Source organism: Triticum dicoccoides, chromosome 5B (assembly GCF_002162155.2).
Source record: "Triticum dicoccoides isolate Atlit2015 ecotype Zavitan chromosome 5B, WEW_v2.0, whole genome shotgun sequence".
NCBI lineage: Eukaryota > Viridiplantae > Streptophyta > Magnoliopsida > Poales > Poaceae > Triticum > Triticum dicoccoides.
In genome coordinates this window covers 607,620,067-607,631,965 of record NC_041389.1, presented here as the reverse complement: position 1 = coordinate 607,631,965, position 11,899 = coordinate 607,620,067, and positions in this window count along the sequence as shown.

Genomic DNA, 11,899 nt, shown 5'->3' with positions numbered 1-11,899 from the left:
TGACATCTCGTGGCTCAACATGGCGATCTACTCGTCGCCGCCTATGTGTGTTGATTCAATATATATAAAAAGAGAGTCTATGACATCTCGCGGCTTTACCTGGCGCTCCAATCGCTGCCGTGGACGTGTGTTGATCTAATATGAAAAAAGAGGCGATGACATCTCGCGGCTCAACATGGCGATATAATCGTCGCCGCCGATTCGTGTTGATTCAATATGTAAAAAAAAGGAGAGAGAGTATATGCCATCTCGCGGCTCTACCTGGCGCTCCAATCGTCGCCGCGGATGCGTTTTGATCGACATGAAAAAGAGAGTTATGACATATCGCGCTGGCGCCCCAATTGTCGACCCGGATGTATAGTGATCCGATATAAAAAAAGGACATCTCGCGACTTTACCGGGCGATCAAATCGCCACCATAGATGTTCTATAGTTGTTGCTTTGATCTTCAAGTATCTGCAGGTGTTATGATAGCAGAATGATTCATGATAATCTACAGAACTGCACTCATGCCCTTGCGCAATCGTCAGGCTCCTCCGTGTGGTGGCAGCATGCCTATATGCACACTCAAAGTCAGATGTCGTGGGTCATCACACATATGCATGAAGATTGTTGACAAAGTCTGTAAAGCAGATTCATGTTGCATGCAAGGAGTACATCTGGCTCATAACAATACCGACATGTCCATCTACAGGGGAATAAATAAGACGCTGCCGTGGACAATCTATAGAGCAACGATTCAAATCGTACAGTGACTCATCATTTAATTGCAACCCAACTTACTCCCTTCCGTGACCAATGAGGCCGGAGTATGCACACACAGCCTAACCGACAAGCTTTGAAACACATAGTTCGCGACCGACGAGGCCGAACAACTACTTAGAGACTTCAGACTTCATATTCTCCGACCGACGGCTCATGGAGAACTGAAGCTGAATATTCCTTCATTGATGACACATCATGACTACATCATAAGCAATGCAGTTTTTTGTCTCGAGCATTTATCGGAAGGCTTATCTTGAGTAGACGATTTGTTGTACTCACCTCACATGTAAACATTTCTCATAATGGATTGGGCCTCCGCGCCACCGTGGTTTTTTACCCGATTTGGGTTTTCCACGTTAAAATGTGTGTCTCTTGCATGTACTTGATCAGTTTCTTTACACTAATATTTTACAAAAATATAAAGATGACCATTTGTGCAGCTTAATCGGAGGTATTATGTGCGTATAAATCCGCCGATGTAATTAACTAGTATTCTTTCGAGGTTCTAGGAATCAGGAATCAAGAGCCTTTGCAATTGTCTTCATAAGATATATATTCAGGCGCAATATGAAAAATACATGTGAAATAGAAATAAGTAGATTCTCGATAATATGAAGAAACAAGGGTTTTCTATTTATGTGTATTTGTAGTACTTCAATTTGTATGCAATTGTATACTGGCACGCCCGCACTTAAAACGCCAATGCGGATAAATTTGATATTTATCTTGCGAAAAATAGCTCCTTCTTGATTTCTACCTCCGCAGCTTTCAGCATTGCGAAGAGCTCGGGAATAGTCTTGTTCATCCCTTGCATATTATAGTTCATTACGAAGCTCTTGTAGCTTGGTGGCAGTGATTGGAGAATTCTGTCGATGACGCAATCATCCGGAAGATTAACTCCCAATTGAATCAAGTGATTATTATACCCAGACATTTTGAGTATATGCTCACTGACAGAACTGTTCTCCTCCATCTTACAGCTATAGAACTTATTGGAGACTTCATATCTCTCAATCCGGGCATTTGCTTGAAATATTAACTTCAACTCCTGGAACATCTCATATGCTCCATGACGTTCAAAAACGTCGTTGAAGTCCCGATTCTAAGCCGTAAAGCATGGCACACTGAACTATCGAGTAGTCATCAGCTTTGCTCTGCCAGACGTTCATAACATCTGGCGTTGCTCCAGCAGCAGGCCTGGCACCCAGCGGTGCTTCCAGGACGTAATTCTTCTGTGCAGCAATGAGGATAATCCTCAAGTTACGGACCCAGTCCGTGTAATTGCTACCATCATCTTTCAACTTTGCTTTCTCAAGGAATGCATTAAAATTCAACGGAACAACAGCACGAGCCATCTATCTACAATCAACATAAACAAGCAAGATACTATCAGGTACTAAGTTCATGATAAATTTAAGTTCAATTAATCATATTACTTAAGAACTCCCACTTAGATAGACATCCCTCTAATCCTCTAAGTGATTACGTGATCCAAATCAACTAAACCATAACCGATCATCACGTGAGATGGAGTAGTTTTCAATGGTGAACATCGTTATGTTGATCATATCTACTATATGATTCACGCTCGACCTTTCGGTCTCCGTGTTCCGAGGCCATATCTGCATATGCTAGGCTCGTCAAGTTTAACCTGAGTATTCTGCGTGTGCAAAAACTGGCTTGCACCCGTTGTAGATGGACGTAGAGCTTATCACACCCGATCATCACGTGGTGTCTGGGCACGACGAACTTTGGCAACGGTGCATACTCAGGGAGAACACTTCTTGATAATTTAATGTGAGATCATCTTATAATGCTACCGTCAATCAAAGCAAGATAAGATGCATAAAAAGATAAACATCACATGCAATCAATATAAGTGATATGATATGGCCATCATCATCTCGTGCTTGTGATCTCCATCTCCGAAGCACCGTCATGATCACCATCGTCACCGGCGCGACACCTTGATCTCCATCGTAGCATCGTTGTCGTCTCGCCAATCTTATGCTTTCACGACTATCACTACCGTTTAGTAATAAAGTTAAGCATTACATCGCGATTGCATTGCATACAATAAAGCGACAACCATATGGCTCCTGCCAGTTGCCGATAACTTGGTTACAAAACATGATCATCTCATACAATAAAATTCAGCATCATGCCTTGACCATATCACATCACAACATGCCCTGCAAAAACAAGTTAGACGTCCTCTACTTTGTTGTTGCAATTTTTACGTGGCTGCTACGGGCTTAAGTAAGAACCAATCTCACCTACGCATCAAAACCACAATGATAGTTTGTCAAATAGACTCCGTTTTAACCTTCGCAAGGACCGGGCGTAGCCATACTTGGTTCAACTAAAGTTGGAGAGACAGTCGCCCGCAAGCCATCTCTGTGCAAAGCACGTCGAGGGAACCGGTCTCGCGTAAGCGTACGCGTAAGGTTGGTCTGGGTCGTCTCGTCCAACAATACCGCCGAACCAAAATATGACATGCTGGTAGGCAGTATGACTTGTATCGTCCACAACTCACTTGTGTTCTACTCGTGCATATAACATCAACATCAATAACCAGGCTCGGATGCCACTGTTGGGTTTCGTAGTAATTTCAAAAATTTTCCTACGCGCACACAGGATCATGTGATGCATAGCAACGAGAGGAGAGTGTTGTCTATGTACCCAACGTAGACCGACTGCGGAAGCGATGACACGACGTAGAGGAAGTAGTCGTACGTCTTCACGATCCAACCGATCAAGCACCGAAACTACGACACCTCCGAGTTCGAGCACACGTTCAGCTCGATGACGATCCCCGGACTCCGATCCAGCAAAGTGTCGGGGAAGAGTTTCGTCAGCACGACGGCGTGGTGACGATCTTGATGAACTACAGCAGCAGGGCTTCGCCTAAACTCCGCTACAGTATTATCGAGGAATATGGTGGCAGGGGGCACCGCACACGGCTAAGGAATCGATCACGTGGATCAACTTGTGTCAACTTGTGTGTTTAGAGGTGCCCCTGCCTCCGTATATAAAGGAGCCAAGGGGGAAGGAGGCGCCGGCCAGGAGGAGGTGGCGCAGGAGGAGTCCTACTCCTACCGGGAGTAGGACTCCCCCCCAATCCTATTCCAACTAGGATTCCCAAGGGGGAAAGAGAGAGAGGGGTGGCCGGCTACCTCTCCTAGTCCTACTAGGACTAGGGGAAGGGGGGAGGCGCGCAGCCCCCTTGGGCTGCCCCTTTCTCCTTTCCACTAAGGCCCATGATGGCCCATATGGCTCCCGGGGGGTTCCGGTAACCTCCCAGTAACCCGGTAAAATCCCGATTTCACCCGGAACACTTCCGATGTCCAAACATAGACTTCCAATATATCAATCTTTATGTCTCGACCATTTTGAGACTCCTCGTCATGTCCGTGATCACATCCGGGACTCCGAACAACCTTCGGTACATCAAAATGCATAAACTCATAATATAACTGTCATCGTAACCTTAAGCGTGCGGACCCTACGGGTTCGAGAACAATGTAGACATGACCGAGACACGTCTCCGGTCAATAACCAATAGCGGGACCTGGATTCCCATATTGGCTCCTACATATTCTACGAAGATCTTTATCGGTCAGACCGCATAACAACATACGTTGTTCCCTTTGTCATCGGTATGTTACTTGCCCGAGATTCGATCGTCGGTATCCAATACCTAGTTCAATCTCGTTACCGACAAGTCTCTTTACTCGTTCCGTAATACATCATCTCACAACTAACATATTAATTGTAATGCTTGCAAGGCTTAAGTGATGTGTATTACCGAGAGGGCCCAGAGATACCTCTCCGACAATCGGAGTGACAAATCCTAATCTCGAAATACGCCAACCCAACATTGACCATTGGAGACACCTGTAGTACTCCTTTATAATCACCCAGTTACGTTGTGACGTTTGGTAGTACCCAAAGTGTTCCTCCGGTAAACGGGAGTTGCATAATCTCATAGTCATAGGAACATGTATAAGTCATGAAGAAAGCAATAGCAACATACTAAACGATCGGGTGCTAAGCTAATGGAATGGGTCATGTCAATCAGATCATTCTACTAATGATGTGACCTCGTTAATCAAATAACAACTCATTGTTCATGGTTAGGAAACATAACCATCTTTGATTAACGAGCTAGTCAAGTAGAGGCATACTAGTGACACTCTGTTTGTCTATGTATTCACACATGTATTATGTTTCCGGTAAATACAATTCTAGCATGAATAATAAACATTTATCATGATTATAAGGAAATAAATAATAACTTTATTATTGCCTCTAGGGCATATTTCCTTCAATATGAACCGTTCGCCGAAGTAATTTCGCGATAGGGCAATCTATGAATAGGTGTTGTATTGTTTCTTCATGATCACAAGAAACAACATCGTGCACTACCTATCCAACGTCGCTTTATTAAATTATCTTTGGTGAGGATCACTTGCTTGTGGACAAACCACATGAAAATCTTGATACGCAAGGGAACCTTAATTTTCCAGATATGTACCGATCTTGGGATTGGGTCAGAATTAATTAGATCCATATACATAGATTTGACCCTAAATACAATGCTTCTAGTTAATTTCTAGTGGAAGGAATCAGGTTGGTCGAATAATTCAATCTCCATCAACCTCCGCACCAAGTGTAGCCGGGAGTTCTAGAGCTCCCCAACTAAGGATCTCCTAAACTGTATATTCAAGGGCACCTCCTGTAGTAGAGTAGCTACGTGATCCTCCTTACGTTGTATAATATTATATAAGGCGTGGTACTATATGGCTAGAGGCGTCTCCCCTAACCACACATCCTCTCAAAATCTTGTCGTCATCCCGTTGCCAACAAAGAATTTGGCCCTGCGAAAGAATATATCTTTCATTCTCATAAGTCCCTTCCATAATGGCGAATCGTTAGGTCTTGCAGTAACTTGGGCTAGAGTTTTTGATTGTAAATATTTGTTTCGTAATATCTGTGCCCACATACCATCAGTCTCTACACTACAAAAAATGCACTTCCGTGACTATATGTGTTTTTCACAGTAGGTCACATTTTCTGTCATGCATGTACATCCATGAAGATTTTATGACAGAATCAAGATAGTCATACATGTGCTGTTGTAGAAGTGTTCCATGACATTACCAAAATTATCATCACGGAAGTGTCCACTTCCATGACGATAGATGTCGTGTTATGGAAGTGCTTTCGTCAAGGGTAACCGACGTGTGGCATCCACCGTAACGGGTTGCCGTTAAGCTATCGGGTTCCAGTTTGGATCCGATAACCCATTAACAGCCCGTACCAATGGCGATTTCCCATGTATAAAATTCTCATTCGCCGATGATCCACATGTCAGCTCAGTGTTGGGACAGATGTCAACCGTCCATTTGCTAAGAATCGCCAATGAAACATTGACATGCGGGGCGACCTAATAGAGGCCCATATAGGTTTAAAAGCCGACCTAGGAACATGCCCACAAGATTTTTTTCAGATCTAATGGGCCGGCCCGTTAACAGTCTAACATTTTTGGACCAAATTATGGCCCACATCAGATATAGGCTGTTAAAGGACTGCAGTATTTTGGGCCAGTTTATGGCCCATATCAGATCCGGCTCGTTAATAGCCTGCAATAATTGGGGTCAAATTACGGTCCATACCTAATCCAGCCAGTTAACTGACTTTCATTTCGTGGGCCAAATTATGGCCCATAATAGATACGACCCTTTAAAAGCTACTGTGCCATCGGGCCCATTAGGGGGTTGATTTTCTCTTCGGCCTCTTAATGGCCCTTAACAGTTTGGACCGATATTAGTTTCGGTCTGTCAGCGGCCATGTCTACATATGGGCCTCTTTCAGCCCGGTTTCACTTTCGGCCATTTAAAGGCCGAGTTGCACCTGGGCCTAATTCTAGTCCGTAGTTACTTTCGGCCTCTTAATGGCCCGCTTAATAGTTCAGCCTGATATTAGTTTAGGCCTGCTAGCGGCCCTGTCTACATATGGCCCTCTTTGGTCTAGTTTCACTTTTGGCCATTTAAAGGCCCAGGTGGTACGTAGTTACTTTTGGCCTCTTAACGGCCCATAGTCCTCATGGAAACATTCTAGCCCAAACTGCCTATCGGCCCGTTAAAGGCCCTTGAGAGTGTTGGGCCTAATTTTGGCCCGTTATACATCCGACCTGCTTCCCGCCCGTCATGTAATTGGGTCGGCCAAGGCCCAAAACCATTTCAGCCATTTAATGGCCCGTCACACAAATGAGCCAATAATGGGCCGATGTATATTACAGCATGCTGTCGGCCCGTGATTTGTTCGCCACAATTAAGGCTCAATCTAGTTCTCAACCTTTTAAAAGCCTATTTAACTTTTCTGCCCAATTAAGGCAAGTGGTTTAGTCAGCCTTTTAAAGGCCTGAAACTAATATTGGGCCAGATTAAGACTAGACCTAACTAATGGCTCAAGATGATTGTAGGCCCACAGTTCGGCTCGTAGTAGCGATTGGCGACTGACCAGTTTTAGTACCGATATTGTTTTTTATAAACCAAACTTATTGGCTCATTGTGCTTCAATCGAAGATTACGTCCTTTTGTCAGAGCGACGACAGCATAAACAACAGATAAATAACAACATCGTGACGAAGAATAAACCTAGACTATACAACAAAGAAATTACAGCATATTACATCCCCTGGGCATCAAAGTTCGCTGCTAGTGATAATAAAGGGCAACCATACCACAAATTCGATAAACTAGGATGGTCGCCACCAGTGGAAGTAAACAAGCCAACAAAATAATAGACAGAACCGACAACACCTCAACATAGTTGAAGAAAGGTTAGCCCGGCCGAGGAGCTGCATCGCAAGCAGCTTAGCAACCTGATGAGACTGCGCTTGTTTGGCTCTTATATCCACCAACTTAAGCTACATAGCATCAACAGACGTTATGTACTTATGGTTAATCTTGCATAGAGATTGGAGTTGCAGTTGGATTTGAGCGGAACCATGTCTTTGTGCTTGAATTTCAGACTGAAGAAGTCGAACAAATTTAGGCGACAACTTCATCGAGCTTGTATCACTGAGTAAGTTCGACACTACATCAAGACATGACTTTGTGGTTGTATCCCTACCCTTAAGATGTGTTGGCTTCTTCTCTGGAATATATGTTAGAGGGACAAACAATGGGTTCGTCTCACTATCATTGTGGCAGTTCTTCCTAGCATCGATGTTGTCACCCTAAAAGAGAAACAAGTAGGTAGATAACAGGTTTTGCACGTATAAGCATCAGCACTGTCGATTCATTTCATTTCTTTGTCAGAAATAAAGAGACACGGTTTAAAATAGCATTAACATAATAGGCATTGTTCATAGTTAAGACGACGGGAAATGACATTGTGCAGGAGCGGCGAGTTTCACCATACAACTGGATTACAGACCAAGAACACAAGCATACATGTAGTGTTAAACAATGTATAAGCATGAATCATGAGTGTACTATCAATTTATACCATTTCAGATTGGTAAATAAAAAGACATGATTTAAACACTACAAGAAATATGTCAACTTGCGACCATCACTATTGGTCGCTGAACGGTCCTTGTTTTTCATTTGCGACCTTTTTATGACCAAAACAATTTATTAAAAGATGATTGTCTTTAATGAAACTTAACGATCTTCTTTTTGATATGGTCTTAGAAGGCAACGACCAAAACAAAAGGTCGTTGGTCCTACGACCTATTGTTTGGTTGTTGGTTGTCTGCCCAGGCCGCATAGGATCCAGCATGGCAAGCTGACGTGGCAAAATTGTGACCAACTGAATTGGTCTTTGATAAGAATCAACCCGGTCCAATTCGATGTCTATATGGGTCGAGCCCATTAATTCAGCCCATTTAATGTATTTTTTCCCCGTGCTTTGATTAGCTACATGGGCCTGGCCCAACAATTAGGCCTTTTATTTTCCAGGATATAGCCTTTAAAAGTCTATTTTTTTTTGCAATCCATTTGTGGCCTCAGCCTTTTTACACGGTCCAATTCTAGCCCAATTCTTGTTTGGGCCTCATCTTACAGTCCATATACTTTTGGGGACTTGGCCTTTTCCATTAAGTTGGTCCAACTTGCCAACTTTCTACTTACGTTTTCACAGTACAAAGACAAATATTTCAAATGGAACATAACTAAATTCTTGAAATGATATGCAAAATCAGCCTATTACAGTCTTTACATAGTATTCATAGAAATAGATCTGTTGGTTTACATTGAAACTGTAGCAAGTGTCAAATGAGTGCATAGTGTGCAATTTGTCTAGTAATCTAGGCGCGCATAAGTATTGGGCTATATGTTTTCTTATAAGCAAACTATATTGATGGTTGTAAGATAAGTTAAAATATACTAGTGCTATCGTGATTTTCATACTAAATGCCATTCATTTACTAGTTTGATGTTTTATATGCTTCTAATGTGTGATCCTTTCAATGCTAGGATCGATTTTTCCTATGAACAAAGGAGGGATATAACAAACGGATTAAGGCATAGTGACATAATTGCATCTGGCTCAAAAGGGTCCACAAGTTTTCTTTTGGAAATACGAACTATGGAACAAAAGCATATAAAAGTCATAATTCGACCACCATAATAGTTGAGCTTGTGACGAGTTCCTCAGTTCAAGTTCTTGCTAACGTAGAGTACTCATCATGTTAGACATTGTACATTTAATATGACATGTACTACAGACCAACCATCTCTTCTCAAGGATTTTGCTTCCCATCAAATCTCCTCTTCTTCACAAATTCCAATACTCGACCGCCCCTATACATATTCCCCTAGAATCTGGCGTGATTCTTTATGATTTTGTTCTACACTTGGTCAAATACTCAGTACAAGCCAAATGTATGCACATATATGACAAAATAAGACCGTGAAGAGCTCCAAGAATATGATGGAACAATGCTTACTAATCACGTCCAAGTAATATTCATAGGTCACAGCATGATAAATCCAACAAAGATGCATGGGAAAGATGTGTAGTTTTGACATAGGATTGGTAGGCATCGGAACAACCTATCGAGTAAGTGCCCGTTTTTTGGGAAGTACAATACTGCAACAATGTAGTTCAAGACCAGAGTGTGGTGACTTCAACAAACTTCTAATATGGTAGGTACAACCTCTTTGTCCTAGCTCTTTGTCTTTGTCTTTGAAAAATAAGCAAAAGTGGCTCATCCTCTGCATCCACATATGCACATGTAACATGTTCGTTCATGCAAAACAGAACGATGTACTTGTGTCATGTGTATGCTTCTCTGAGTACACCCGGTGTTCTATAGAATCTGTGCTTGTGGTGAAAGAATAGAAAAAGACATCTGAGCCGTCAGAGTAGAGATCAATGGCACAAGTTCTGATTGGGGTATGCTCCCACTTAATGTACATTATACGAAAACCCCCATACAAGCACTTGGATATAAAACAAGAACTTTGTTGTATCAACCTCAAGTCTCTCATCCATTTCGAAATATGTACAATCCTGTAGCCACCTCCTTCAAGCATGCTCATATTTGAATACTTGAGCCATGCTATCTAAGAACAAATGTTAAATGTACATGTCAAACTGAACCTCGAAAACTGAACACAATAAAAAGATAAGGCAAAAAGAAATCTGAACCTCAAAGGCAACAACCATACTAGTGCAACCTCGGTAAACATCTTTTTGAAGGAAATATGCCCTAGAGGAAATAATAAAGTTATTATTTATTTCCTTATTTCATGATAAATGTTTATTATTTTTGCTAGAATTGTATTAACCGGAAACATAATACATGTGTGAATACATAGACAAACATAGTGTCACTAGTATGCCTCTACTTGACTAGCTCGTTGATCAAAGAAGGTTAAGGTTTCCTAACCATAGACATGAGTTGTCATTTGATAAACGGGATCACATCATTGGGAGAATGATGTGATTGACTTGACCCATTCCGTTAGCTTAGCACTTGATCGTTTTAGTTTACTGCTATTGCTTTCTTCATGACTTATACATGTTCCTATGACTATGAGATTAGGCAACTCACGATTACCGGAGGAACACTTTGTGTGCTACCAAACATCACAACGTAACTGGGTGATTATAAAGGTGCTCTATAGGTGTCTCCGATGGTACTTGTTGAGTTGGCATAGATCGATAATAGGATTTGTCACTCCGATTGTCAAAGAGGTATCTCTAGGCCCTCTCGGTAATGCACATTTCTATAAGACTTGCAAGCAATGTGACTAATGAGTTAGTTGCGGGATGATGCATTACAGAATGAGTAAAGAGACTTGCCGGTAACGAGATTGAGCTAGGTATTGAGATACCGACGATCGAATCTCGGGCAAGTAACATAATGATGACAAAGGGAACAACTTGTGTTGTTATGCAGTTTGACCGATAAAGATCTTCGTAGAATATGTAGGAGCCAATATGAGCATCCAGGTTCTGCTATTGGTTATTGACCGGAGATGTGTCTCGGTCATGTCTACATTGTTCTTGAACCCGTAGGGTCCGCACGCTTAACATTCGGTGATGATCAGTATTACGAGTTTATGTGTTTTGATGTACCGAAGGTACTTCGGAGTCCCGGATATGCTCACGGACATGACGAGGACTCTCGAAATGGTCGAGACATAAAGATCGATATATTGGATGACTATGTTTGGACTTCGAATGTGTTCCGGGCAAGTTCGGACATCGGAGTACCAGGGGGTTACCGGATGCCCCCGGGGAGTGTAATGGGCCTATTGAGCCTTAGTGGATAAGAGGAAGGACGGCCAGGGCAGGCCGCCCGCCCCCTCCCCCTCTAGTTCGAATTGGACAAGGAGGGGGGGGCTTTCCTTCCTCCTCTCTCCTTCCCTTCCCCCTTCTCCTACTCCTACTAGGAAAGAAGGAGTCCTACTCCCGGTGGGAGTAGGGCTCCCCCCTTGGTGTGCCCTCCTCCTGGCCGGCCGCCTCCCCCTAGCTCCTTTATATACGGGGGTAGGGGTTCACCCCAAGACACACAAGTTGTTCATGGATCTTTAGCTGTGTGCGGTGCCCCCCCCCACCATAATCCACCTTGGTCATATCGTAGCGGTGCTTAGGCGAATCCCTGCGTCGG